Raw genomic sequence first — 14,433 nt, 5'->3', positions numbered from 1 at the left:
TCCAAAGAAATGACTGATGTGCATAAATTCAGTAACTTAAGACAGTCCTGAGTAACAAACTAATATCCAGCAGGATTTAGACTGTGACAGACATTAAATCTTCGCTAATTAATGCACTTCGATACAAGCTTTGACACGGACTGAATGAATGAGGAAATGAAACAGCATGTAAGAGGGAGGAGACAGAGAAGAACTCAGGGTTTATTGAAGAAAACCTGTCAGCGAGCAGGTTATGTTCACAGAGTGAGTTGCCATGGGGATTGATCCAGAGTTTGATTTACCTCTCTTTCTGGAACTGAAAACCCAGAGTTTCCCTCATTTCAGGGTTAACATACTAAACCACTAACCACACTAAACCTGCTTTCTGGAATACCCCTCTGAGCTGCTTTTACGAAAACAGGAGATCAGCTCCTTGACTCTGAGCCATATCAGATCAAACAAGGCTTACTTAGTGTAAACAATAACAAAATAAAGTGTAAACAAAATAAATGACAGCCCTGAAATAATAAAGCAGTTCCATGCTTTATGGCTTCTTCTGCCTCTCCTTCTTGTCCTTTGGCAAATTTACATTGAGGAAGACAAGTGATCTTACTTTTGCGGGCTTGAGACGACTTGTCCTCTCTGAGATTTTTTGTCCAGTCTTAGAGAATATTCTCTCAGACGGAACTGATGTTGCTACAACACAAAGCTTCTTAGCCATGAGCTTGCTAAGCCTGGGGTACACGGGGACCCGATTTTTCCACCACTTTATATATACGTATATATATATATATATATATATATATGTATACTTTATATTTTATTAATCCCCCTGAGGGGAAATTCAATTCAATTTTTTCACTCTTGCTGTCAATTACACACAGGTCCGATAGACACACACATGCACAAACAGGACCTGCACAAAGTGGAGAGATGTCAGAGTAAGGGGGCTGCCTTGGTCAGGCGCCCTGAGCGGTTGGGGGGTTCGGTGCCTTGCTCAGGGGCACCTCGGCAGTGCCCAGGAGGTGAACTGACACCTCTCCAGCCACCAGTCCACACTCCATATTTGACTCAACTTCGTTTTTTGGAACAAGAGGCTCCTCTAGGTAAGCCCGCACCTCCATGACGGCATCTGCTGTGGGATTCCTGGTTGACACTGTTCCAGCTTCCTGCTCATAGGGGTCGGAGATATGACAATGGGGTGGGAGATAAAACAATTTTATAATGAGATTGTGATATTACACTGATGTCGTCCTAGATTTAGAGAAAAAATTGTGATTAATTTTTGCCACCCTTACTTCCTCATGGAAATAGCTCCAAACGATTGATTCTGGTGCAGCACTGCCTGCTCCTTCCTCTTGGACCGGTTGCTGGATGGGTTCGCTGCTGCTTAGAGTGAGTCTGTAGCAAGTGAGTCTTGCTACAGTTGATATTCTTTGGAAAGTCTCGTCTGCAGTTCTGCCATCCATGAATGCCATCGTTTTAAATCTCAGGTCAAGCGCAGCAGCATCTGCAAGGATGTGGTTGGATTCCATTCTATGGAATCTAGCTGACATGTTTGAACAAAGAGAGTTGACCATGTCTTTTGCTGCCTGTGTTGTATCCCTTCCCTGGAAATCGGTCGTGGCTCTCTGCAGTCCCCTGGCCAGCAGTATTACCTTGGAGGCAGTCACGTAGCTAGTGAGAAAAAAAATAAATATTACTATAATGATACAATTATAAAGTTGTACCAACAATGATAAATACCACAATGTATTACACAGGTATCTATTATGGTATCAAATATTCATAATTTAGTATCAGGTAATTTGCATGCATGCTATAGAAATCTGCTGCTGACCATGTTGAACTACATACCTTTGTGCACTGAGTTCAACAATGACCTCTTCAAATGGCTTCAAGATGGTGCACATCTCCTGCACTGTAGTTCATTCTTCTTGGGATAACGGGTGGACAGGTGCATTGGTGACAGCCAGGGTGGAAACAATGGGATTCTTATTGGTGAGGAAACTCTGCAACATGTAATACATTGAGCTCCATCTTGTGACACAGTCCTGTTTGGGTCGTAGTTCATCCATCTTCAGTTTTTGTGCACCCACTGTGCTTCTGTGAAAGTATTAGACTGCCTCTTTAACTTTGTCAGTGATGGGTTTTGGACCTTTGAGGGCATCTCTTACCACAAGATTAATAGTATGTGCCAGGCATGGAAGGTGGGTCCATCCTGTTATTTGAATAGCATTTGTGATGTTTGCAGCATTGTCGGTTAAGCAGCACACCACTTTCTTATCAATCTGCCACTCTGCTGCAACACTGAGAAGCTTGTTTGCCAGGTTGCCTGCTGTGTGCCGCTCACTGAATTCAAAACAGTCTAGTAGGCAGGAGGACATGTGGAAATCTTCAATAAAGTGGCATGTTACAGACATGAATGAGGTTGTAACCCTTGACGTCCAACAATCTGTTGTTAGGCAAACTGCTGACAGTTTGGACACCCTTCTCCTAAGTGATGCTGCTTCTCTCTCATACATTTCAGAATCTTTCTGGGTTAGTACCCTCCTGCATGGAGGAGTGTAGGAGGGGTTGGGAGCATTGCAGAATTTTTTAAATCGTCTGTCTTCCACAATTTTAAATGGCTGGAAGTCAGTGGCTATCATTTTTGCAAGCTCTTCATCTATCTTCCCCTGTCTCAATGGGGTCAAGACAGGCGCTGTATAGTACTGACTGAGAGATGTCTGTTTTATTTTTGGTTTTGTGGTAGCAGGAACGGTTTTACCAGAGCTAGGTGCCTGACCAGGCAAAGATGTGGGCCTAGTGGTATCAGAGGCTGCTGTAGCTGTAGTGATAGTGGTCTGACGTCTAATACTACCTGATGTGGAGGCAGAAGAAGCACTGGCGCCGTCATTTTCAGTTTCAATGGAGACTTCATCGCCACTATCATTGTTGTCAGAATCAGTTGGCTCTCTTCTCACCTCTGCCACTTTCACTGTCAGGTGTTGCGTTTTTAAGTGCCTATGCAAATTATTTGTTGACCTGGACATAAAAGAAATACTTTTCTGACAAATATTGCACTTTGCCTTACTGTCTGTCTCGAGGGAAAAATGCATCCAAACGCTGCTCCGTTTCCTTTGGCTCATTTTAACAACGACTGTCCTCCTTCTTGAGACCGCTGACTGGAGAGGGACCCAGATGCAGACATGATGGCGGACATGGGCGCCGCCATATATATCCAATCCATACCGGAAGTCCATACCGGAAGTTGGTCTGTGTGTGTATTATTCGCCGAAGAAGAAGAGGAAAAAGACAACGGAGAAGACGAAGAGTAGAATGCAAACAATACACGCACCTAAGAGTGGTAAGGGAACGAGTCTTTTAATTATTAGAATTAGACAACTTTATTGTCATTGTACATTGTACAACGAAATTCTTTTCGGCACTTAGCACTAGCAGTACTAGCTAGTAGCTAGCACTAAGCCGCTGCGTTTATACGTGCCGTCATCTTCATTATATTTTAACATGTGTTATGTTCTCTAAGATGCAATTCTATACAATGTATCAAATCATTAGGGGGACGTCTATGTGGGGAATCTCGGTATGCACAAATTACTACCACCGGATGGTGGGTTTAGCTGCATTTGTTCTGTAAAAACGAGGGCATGATTGGTATTGTAGTGAGTTAATATATGTATGCGGGGTTAATATGTGTTCCTCTGCTTTTTGGTGTGTTGTGGTGTAAAACATCTGTGCACACACTCACTGCACACAAGCAATTTTTTTCCAATACAATGAACCATGTAGCCCAATAAATGAAAGTGTGCACCTTATTTAATCTTTGTTAAAAATTAATCCAAATAAAATTCATGTGTTTGCATATTTTCTGCAATTTTTGTAGGTTTAACTGGTTGAGGGGAAAAAACAAAACAAAAAACTGAATTCCAGTATGGACTTCCAGTAAGGACAAAGAGCATGGATACCAAAAGGCGAAGCTCAATAGAACGCTCCATAGCAACAGACTCGCCCATGATTTCGTCCTACCGCCGCCATTTTGGACTGTCAGCAGACCGCAGCAGACCCGCTTGCATACAAAAACACACAGACAAACTGAAGTATATCGTTATTAATTATGCTTACAATGCTACTCACCTCGTGATAGCTTGGTCACAGCTGTGTTGTTCTGTTCTCTTCGTCTTTTGCCGTAATAATGGTAATTCCGAAAGCCGAAGACGATGACTCTCGGTACCCCTCCCGCTGACATGTTGATGCCTATCTGATATAAGAGGGCCTGTTTCTCCAATAAACACATAAGGTAGGTAGAGAGGGCATGACTGATTGACAGGGTAGTGATCCAATCATGACAACGCCATTCTCAGCCTGCACTCCTACCATTATATTTTAAATTAATTTATTAATTTTATATTCTAACCGAAAACATGATGTGAATAACACTCAAGTCATTCAAGTCATCGTGTCTCAAGTCAAGTCAAGTCCTGAGTCTTTAACTTCCAAGTCCGAGTCAAGTCTCAAGTCTTTTATTTTTTGTCAAGTCAAGTCACAAGTCATCAAAACAGCGACTCGAGTCAACTCGAGTCCAAGTCACAATGACTCGAGTCCCCATCTCTGATGACCCAAAAGACCATTTCCCTCAAATATTGTTCACAAATCTGTCTAAATCTGTGTTAGTGAGCACTTCTCCTTTGCCGAGATAATCCATCCCACCTCACAGGTGTGGCATATCAAGATGCTGATTAGACAGCATAAATATTGCACAGGTGTGCCTTAGGCTGGCCACAATAAAAGGCCACTCTGAAATGTGCAGTTTTGCTTTACTGGGGGGGGGGGTATGGGGGGGGTCAGAAAACCAGTCAGTATCTGGTGTGACCACCATTTGCCTCACGCAGTGCAACACATCTCCTTCGCATAGAGATGATCAAGTTGTTGATTGTGGCCTGTGGAATGTTGGTCCACTCCTCTTCAATGGCTGTGCAAAGTTGCTGGATATTGGCAGGAACTGGAACACGCTGTCGTATACGTCGATCCAGAGCATCCCAAACATGCTCAATGGTTGACATGTCCGGTGAGTATGCTGGCCATGCAAGAACTGGGATGTTTTCAGTTTCCAGGAATTGCGTACAGATCCTTGCAACATGGAGCCGTGCATTATCATGCTGCAACATGAGGTGATGGTCGTGGATGAATGGCACAACACTGGGCCTCAGGATCTCACCACAGTATCTCTGTGCATTCAAAATGCCATCAATAAAATGCACCTGTGTTCGTTGTCCATAACATACGCCTGCCCATACCATAACCCCACCGCCACCATGGGCCACTCGATCCACAACGTTGACATCAGCAAACCGCTCATCCACACGACGCCACACACGCTGTCTGCCATCTGCCCTGAACAGTGAAAACCGGGATTCATCCATGAAGAGAACACCTCTCCAACGTGCCAGACACCATCGAATGTGAGCATTTGCCCACTCAAGTCGGTTATGACGACGAACTGCAGTCAGGTCGAGACCCCGCTGAGGACGACGAGCATGCAGATGAGCTTCCCTGAGACGGGAAGCTCATCTGCATGAGCTTCCCTGAGACGGTTTCTGACAGTTTGTGCAGAAATTCTTTGGTTATGCAAGCCAATTGTTGCAGCAGCTGTCCGGGTGGCTGGTCTCAGACGATCTTGGAGGTGAACATGCTGGATGTGGAGGTCCTGGGCTGGTGTGGTTACACGTGGTCTGCGGTTGAGAGGCCAGTTGGATGTATTGCCAAATTGTCTGAAACGCCTTTGGAGATGGCTTATGGTAGAGAAATGAACATTCAGTTCACGGGGAACAGCTCTGGTGGACATTCCTGCAGTCAGCATGCCAATTACACCCTCCCTCAAAACTTGCGACATCTGTGGCATTGTGCTGTGTGATAAAACTGAACATTTTAGAGTGGCCTTTTATTGTGGCCAGCCTAAGGCACACCTGTGCAATAATCATGCTGTCTAATCAGCATCTTGATATGCCACACCTGTGAGGTGGGATGGATTATCTCGGCAAAGGAGAAGTGCTCACTAACACAGATTTAGACAGATTCGTGAACAATATTCGAGGGAAATGGTCTTTTGTGTATGTAGAAAAAGTTTTAGATCTTTGAGTCCAGCTCACGAAAAATGGGAGCAAAAACAAAAGTGTTGCGTTTATATTTTTGTTCAGTGTATATCTATATATATATATATATATATATATATATATATATATATATATATATATATATACATCTATATATAGATGTATATATATATATGACACACCGGGTAAGGAGCGCAGAGCAGAGAGGACCACGAGGGCCGTCCTGAGACACCAGCAACAGTGTATTGGAGGCCTTTGGATGCGAATTGGCAGAAGCAGGAGCTTCTGCCAAAAAGCTGTGAGTCTCTGACTGATACACTGTTAGCTGCAGTTGAAGAACCTTGAAACCAGAGAGAGTGCATCCTGTGTTTGTAGAATAGACTGCTGGCCATCTTCTGTGTTCCAGGTCTATGGCGTCGCTGGGAGGAGCTTCAGCCGAAGTGGAGGCCATGTGACGGGTGGAAGCAGCACAAACAACAGGGAGATCTTCAGACTAAATAGAGTGGAGGACGGCTCGCGGTGGATAACCGGCGTGGTGGTAGAGACTGCAGAGGACCAAGACTGGAGCATGGTCGTGAGCTTTTAGACTGTTGACTTTTAACATTGTTCTTAATCTGACTTCTAGAAGGAGGCCCTCCCCCCATTCGAACAAAGACATTGCCCTAACAGTATTATTCCTATTTGGACCTTGCGCAATAAATTGTTTCTGTGTAACTTACTGGTTCAGGTTATTGAGTACTGCTCACCCTCGTAACAAAAGAACTTACAGAATTCGGTGGTTTGTAATTCATAAGTGGACATTGTAAGGAAACCCCACCATTCTTACATTTGGCGTTGTCGGCAGGATTACGATTTTGTGAGCAGTGCTTGATACCCATAACATATTTAGAGATGATGATGATGCCAATTTATCTTGGTGCTCCTTGGGTGCCGAAATTCCATGGGTCAGGTGGTGATTTGAAATATCATGAATGGAAAGAGCAAATTAAGGGCATTTTAGAAGTGCAAGAACTAACAGAAGCACAAAAGGTTGCAACTGTGTTGGGGGCATTGAGTGGGGAGGCTAAACGACAAGTTGATGTTTTAGAACGGGGGGAACGTGAGAGAGCTGTTAGGATTTTTACTATACTAGATGCACTTTATGTGGAGAAGGTCCCATTGTCAATGAGAAGGGCACAATTTTTTGGATGTGTTCAAAAATCAGATGAGCCGGTACAAGCATATTTGTTGCAGCTAAAAGAACTATATTGTAAACTGCAGCAGCACAACCCAGACGAGGCCCCCACTGACTCTCACCTCAAGGACCAGTTTTTGTTGGGCCTTGAGGGAGGACCTCTGCTCCAAGCTCTGAAAATGTTTGCCCGTCATAACCCTGATGCCACCTTTGCCCAAATACAGCAAGAGGCTTTGTTACTAGAGGGGGAACAACAAGGCACAAAATGGCCGGAGGTTGTATGTGCAGCAGTAGGCGGGTCTAACTATTCTAGATCTTGTTCACAGACTGATTGGAAACAAGAGCTCAAGAAAGAAATTATGGAAGAAATGAGAGGTCAATTCACTGATTGGAAACATGACCTGGTTAAAGAACTTAAATCATGGACCACAGGTCCCTCCCAGTCCAATCAGCTTACCCATCCTGAGGCCTATGCTCAGCCACAGTTTAAAACCAGGCGCCCTAGAACTGGTAACTCCAACATGTGGGATGAAAATAGTAGGCCCATCTGTAGGCAGTGTAAACAATCTGGCCATATTGCAAGATTTTGCAAAAACTCCTCACAATCTAGTTCAGGTTTAAACTGATTCACCCTGCTACTGAGGTCCATGTGGCAGGGTTGACAGCTGTCGAAGATTCTCAAAGGACCACAGAACTTTTTATTGGTGAGTGCCCCACAGTGGATTTGTCTGTAGGAAGTGTCAAACTACAGGCCCTCCTAGACACTGGCTCCCAGAGCTTACTTGCCTAACACTTTCACCAGTACACCACCGATCACATAGGCACAGACACCTCCTTTCTGAAGCTCAAGGCTGCTAATGGACTCAAAATCCCCTATATTGGCTATGCTGTTATGGACTTTGAAATAGAGGGGTTAACTATACCGGGCTGTGGTATAGTTATTGTAGAGGATAGGATTACTTCTTCACCATTGATAGTGGGAATTAATGTTATCTGTCCTTGCTGGAATGCTGTTTTTCAAGGCCCAGGAGGCCCAGTTTCATTCTCTTGCCAGAATCCAAAGTCACAGCGAGCCTGGAAAGATGCATTTGCTGTGTGCCAGAAGATTGCTGCCACCCCTGCAGATGGATTTTTGGGCTACATCTGGCCAGTGGGACGCACAGGAATCCAGGTGCCAGCTAGAAGTGAAGTGGTGGTGTGGGGCCGAGCCCGAGCTGGTCCTGGTGGTAAGGACTACCTTGCAATGGTAGAAGGACACCAGGAGCCAAGTACTGTGAGTATTGCAAAAACATTGGCTATGGTTAATAATGGCAGAGTTCCTGTACGAATTCATAATCTGAATCCATTCAGTGTGTCCCTGGACCACTACCAGAAGTTGGGAAAGCTGTTTCATGTAGAGGAGACAGATGTGTTGGGAGCCAAAAATGTGAGCCTGACTCCAGAGGCTGATGGTGCAGTTGAAATGGGAGTGATTGAAGCCTGTGTCCACACTGTAGAAGGTGAGCCATCTGACCTTTTTGACCTAAACAATCTAACGAACAGACCAGGTTTAACTGAAGAGGAACAAGATAAGGCGAAGGAGCTTCTCAGGAAATGGGAGAAGGTGTTTGCCACCCATGAGGAGGATTTTGGGAGAACAGGTACTGTAAAGCATAAGATACCCACTAATGATGCTAACCCAATTAGAGAGCGTGTCAGACCATTACCACCTATGATGTATAAGGAAGTGAGGGCACTTCTCTCTGACATGCTTGAAAAAGGGGTGATATGTGAAAGCTCCAGTCCATGGGCAGCACCTATTGTACTAGTGAGGAAAAAGGATGGCAGTTGGAGGTTCTGCGTGGATTATAGGAAGTTGAATTCTGTAACCCACAAAGATGCTTTTCCCCTCCCTAGAATTGAGGAGACACTGACCTCCCTCACTAAAGCAGAGTGGTTTACCACCTTGGACCTGGCGAGCGGGTATTAGCAGGTGGAGATGGACCCTGAGGACCAAGAGAAAACTGCCTTCACTACACCACTGGGTTTGTTTGAATTTCAACGGATGCCTTTCAGTCTCTGCAATGCCCCTGCCACTTTTCAACACTTAATGCAACAGTGTCTTAGTGGCCAGATTGCAGAGTCCTTGCTTGTATATTTAGATGACATCATAGTGTACTCTCCAGATTTCAGCACACACCTTCAACACCTGGAAGAAGTTTTTGCCAGATTGCATAAACATGGACTGAAGTTGAGACCAGACAAATGCAACTTACTACAACAACAAGTGAAGTTCCTTGGTCATGTCGTAGATAAGCATGGGGTTCGTCCAGACCCCTCAAAGATTTCTGCTGTGGTTGACTGGCCCACACCGACCACTGTCAGAGAGGTGAGAGCATTCCTTGGGTTAGCTGGGTATTATAGATGTTTTGTCCCAAATTTTGCCAAAATTGTCCGCCCTATGAATGCATTATTAAGCGGTATTTCCAACTCTAAACAATCTAGTGAAAGAAGAGTGGACTGGACAGAGGAATGCCAATCTTCCTTTGATCATCTAAAAACTGTACTAACCCAGTCTCCAGTATTGGCATATGCAGATTTCACTTTGCCATTCATTGTCTACAGTACAGGCCAAAAGTTTGGACACACCTTCTCATTCAATGCGTTTTCTTTATTTTCATGACTATTTACATTGTAGATTCTCACTGAAGGCATCAAAACTATGAATGAACACATGTGGAGTTATGTACTTAACAAAAAAAGGTGAAATAACTGAAAACATGTTTGATATTCTAGTTTCTTCAAAATAGCCACCCTTTGCTCTGATTACTGCTTTGCACACTCTTGGCATTCTCTCCATGAGCTTCAAAAGGTAGTCACCTGAAATGGTTTTCCAACAGTCTTGAAGGAGTTCCCAGAGGTGTTTAGCACTTGTTGGCCCCTTTGCCTTCACTCTGCGGTCCAGCTCACCCCAAACCATCTCGATTGGGTTCAGGTCCGGTGACTGTGGAGGCCAGGTCATCTGCCGCAGCGCTCCATCACTCTCCTTCTTGGTCAAATAGCCCTTACACAGCCTGGAGGTGTGTTTGGGGTCATTGTCCTGTTGAAAAATAAATGATGGTCCAACTAAACGCAAACCGGATGGGATGGCATGTCGCTGCAGGATGCTGTGGTAGCCATGCTGGTTCAGTGTGCCTTCAATTTTGAATAAATCCCCAACAGTGTCACCAGCAAAACACCCCCACACCATCACACCTCCTCCTCCATGCTTCACAGTGGGAACCAGGCATGTGGAATCCATCCGTTCACCTTTTCTGCGTCTCACAAAGACACGGCGGTTGGAACCAAAGATCTCAAATTTGGACTCATCAGACCAAAGCACAGATTTCCACTGGTCTAATGTCCATTCCTTGTGTTTCTTGGCCCAAACAAATCTCTTCTGCTTGTTGCCTCTCCTTAGCAGTGGTTTCCTAGCAGCTATTTGACCATGAAGGCCTGATTCGCGCAGTCTCCTCTTAACAGTTGTTCTAGAGATGGGTCTGCTGCTAGAACTCTGTGTGGCATTCATCTGGTCTCTGATCTGAGCTGCTGTTAACTTACGATTTCTGAGGCTGGTGACTCGGATGAACTTATCCTCAGAAGCAGAGGTGACTCTTGGTCTTCCTTTCCTGGGTCGGTCCTCATGTGTGCCAGTTTCGTTGTAGCGCTTGATGGTTTTTGCGACTCCACTTGGGGACACATTTAAAGTTTTTGCAATTTTCCGGACTGACTGACCTTCATTTCTTAAAGTAATGATGGCCACTCGTTTTTCTTTAGTTAGCTGATTGGTTCTTGCCATAATATGAATTTTAACAGTTGTCCAATAGGGCTGTCGGCTGTGTATTAACCTGACTTCTGCACAACACAACTGATGGTCCCAACCCCATTGATAAAGCAAGAAATTCCACTAATTAACCCTGATAAGGCACACCTGTGAAGTGGAAACCATTTCAGGTGACTACCTCTTGAAGCTCATGGAGAGAATGCCAAGAGTGTGCAAAGCAGTAATCAGAGCAAAGGGTGGCTATTTTGAAGAAACTAGAATATAAAACATGTTTTCAGTTATTTCACCTTTTTTTGTTAAGTACATAACTCCACATGTGTTCATTCATAGTTTTGATGCCTTCAGTGAGAATCTACAATGTAAATAGTCATGAAAATAAAGAAAACGCATTGAATGAGAAGGTGTGTCCAAACTTTTGGCCTGTACTGTAGATATGCCAAAGAAGGTTTTTACCTCCTCTGGAGTGGTTTTCAGGCTGCCTCCAGTGATGAGCACTTCCCGCTGGTTTGTGTGCTCCGACATTTTTTCAAAAACCTGGTTATCTATGCACTGTTTGAAGTAATCAGAGGGCCTCCAGTCTTGATGGCTGTGGCAAGTGTTCTCCTCCACAACAGGGTTGAAACTTGAATGATAAAGAAAGCAGAGGTATAGTTTAATGAACGTTTATCATTTTACATTACATATACATTTTCAACTGCATAAATCAAAAGGCTCAGTAGTTTGCCAAGTGAAGCTTTTAACTGTGTGTGTGTGTGTGTGTGTGTGCGTGCGTGCGTGCGTGCCTGCGTCCGTCCGTCCGTCTGTCACTTCAAGAAATATGGCTCTCATTTCCCAAAATTTAGCCCTAGCATACACATTGCTTCTTCCATAATGGACGGTGGATGGCGTCACTTTGTCCCTGCTCAGGCTTCTGAAAAGCTGACACATCGTCATCTGAACTTTCACCTTCCTGCTCTACTGTCTGGCCCTCCTCCACATAATCTCCTGACAGCCCTAAGTCTGATTCTCTTTCCACAATTCTTAGCAAAATACTTTCTGCCTCACTCAGCCCTTTGCTTCCTGGAGTATGGAATTTGGTTAAAAACAGGTGGTAAGTCCTGTTGTCCGCTAAAAGGACACTGAATAAAAGTTGTGTTTTGAAAGGGTTAAAATTACTGTACATTTCTAAAAATCTTACTAAATTAAGGTTAAGAGTCTCATATTGAAGGAACAACTTGATTATTATATAATATCAACGAAAAAATGATCACTTAACCCTCTTGGTGCCATAAAATGAGGAAGCTGCGATGCCTGCCTTTTTGGAAAGAAAGTCCTTGTGCTCATTAGACACTAGAAATCCCAGGATGTCCTCTTGAGCTCTCTGACACATGTCCCGCACAGAGGACAAAAATGCATTGCCGGGTCTCAGGACTTTGCAACACCAAGTTGCCTTAACATTGTCAGTTTAGACATGCTGAGCCATGCCACGCTCAAGATGGACCATCTTTGGAGTTGGGCTAAAAAAGCATGCCTGACAGCCTCCAAGCAGGTAGCAGCAGATACTTTATTAGTTTCAACTGTGTCTCAAGAAAGTAAGGAAAAAAGAGAATGACAAGTACTTGGACTGCAGATGAAACACAAGCCCTACTTGCCTTATGGAGTGAGAAGACCATGCAGGGTGATTTGGTGCAGCAAGTAATGAGAAAGTCTTTCAAGGCATTTTAAGCAAGCTGGAGAAGATGGGGATCCTGCGTACATTTGTGCAGTGCAGGGAGAAAAAAAAATCTGCGACAAATACAGGAAAGATTTGTTGACCATAATAACACCAGCAGGGCGGACAGAAAAAATATTCTGCTGGTTCTACACAATGGACACGTGCTGGGAGGAAGGCCTGGAAAAAATGGAGGCCAAAGGACACAGACTGTGCATGTCCTTCTAAACTTGATGTGTGGCGAGACCAGAGTTGGGTATAACGCATTAGAGTACTTTGATTACTTTTTGCAGTAATGAGTAACCTAACGTGTTAGTTTGCTGTTTGAGTAATCATACTTGAGTACATTTTCAAACAAGCCATCAGTTACTTTCGTTACTTTTAGAACGCTTGTCCTTCAGCTCCGAAACAGCAACGGCTGTCTTTTGGTTCTAATAACAGAGATAACGTTAAACCTATCAGTCCGAAAGAAGCCATGAAACTTGTGGCTAGCTACGTGGTAAAAGAAATGCTGCCATTGTCTATGGTGGAGTCTAAAAAAGGGTGGAGGAAGACTCGGTGACAGACAGGTCAGACTCAGGACTTGCATTATGCCTGGTACACACTACACGACTTTTCTGCCCGTTCTGAAAGTCACTATGTCACATTACACGATTGTGGTATCATAAAATCGTGCCATGACTTGGTCGACAGACATGACACACTACATGATGGTACTCACCAATTATCTCCGGTCGTCTTTCATGGCGTGTGTGATGTTATCGGGTTATTCTTGTCCTATTTTTATTACTTTTACTATTATTTCAGTCACTGTGTCTGTTCATGTGCCAGCTGAAATGCTGTCGTAGTCACCTAAAAGCGTCAGCAGATGGCTTCATTTGAAGCCCCCCCCCCCGTAAGGGTTAAAGGTAGGGTCTGGAGGATTTTCCAGTTGCTGTTTGTAAACACACATTCAAATTTGGCCCCTCCTATCAGGCTCAACTCTCCCAGGTGTACGGAGCCCGGAGGTACGGAAGAAGGCTTCACAGAAGAGGTTCAGACAAGGTTCGCGCCGGTGCATGCTCGGACACGCTCAGGCACGGCGCCTGCACTCTCTCATTGGCTGGGGAAATCTCCACCCAGAAGCGGTCTGAGTTCACAAAAACATCAAAATACAGTTAAAGGGCAGGAGCTCTGCAAACAGAGTCACCACCACACGAGTAGAAGCCCATAGGTGATGATTAAGCAGGATTTCATTTGTATACGTCTATATTTTGGTTTGTTTGAAAATCCTCCAGATCCTACCTTTAATGCCCGCCAAGGTGTCCGCTATCAGGAATTAATGGACAACGTGGAGGCACTAACCTCGCGTCGGACGGTTGCTTCTGCGAAGTCCATTCATTCCTGATAATGGACACCTTGAAGGACATTAACCCGCTTATACCATGGTCACTTACCAAAGAAATGAATATTAAATCAATTATTTATGCTTTAATGTGTTTTACAGTTAAAATCATGAGTTTTTCACAAGCCACAGCTGAGCGGACTATTTAATCTCTGGCCGCAGCGTAGAGAGCATAGCGACTCTGATCAGTGAAGGGAAGTGAGATGATGGCTAAATGTTACGTGATATTATTCAGAAGATGATTATTTCAGAAAGCCAGTGCTCTTCTTACCGCTTGTGTGTTACAGACTC

The sequence above is a fragment of the Epinephelus lanceolatus genome, chromosome 5 (genome assembly GCF_041903045.1).
Source record: "Epinephelus lanceolatus isolate andai-2023 chromosome 5, ASM4190304v1, whole genome shotgun sequence".
NCBI lineage: Eukaryota > Metazoa > Chordata > Actinopteri > Perciformes > Serranidae > Epinephelus > Epinephelus lanceolatus.
This window is presented reverse-complemented; position numbering follows the sequence as displayed.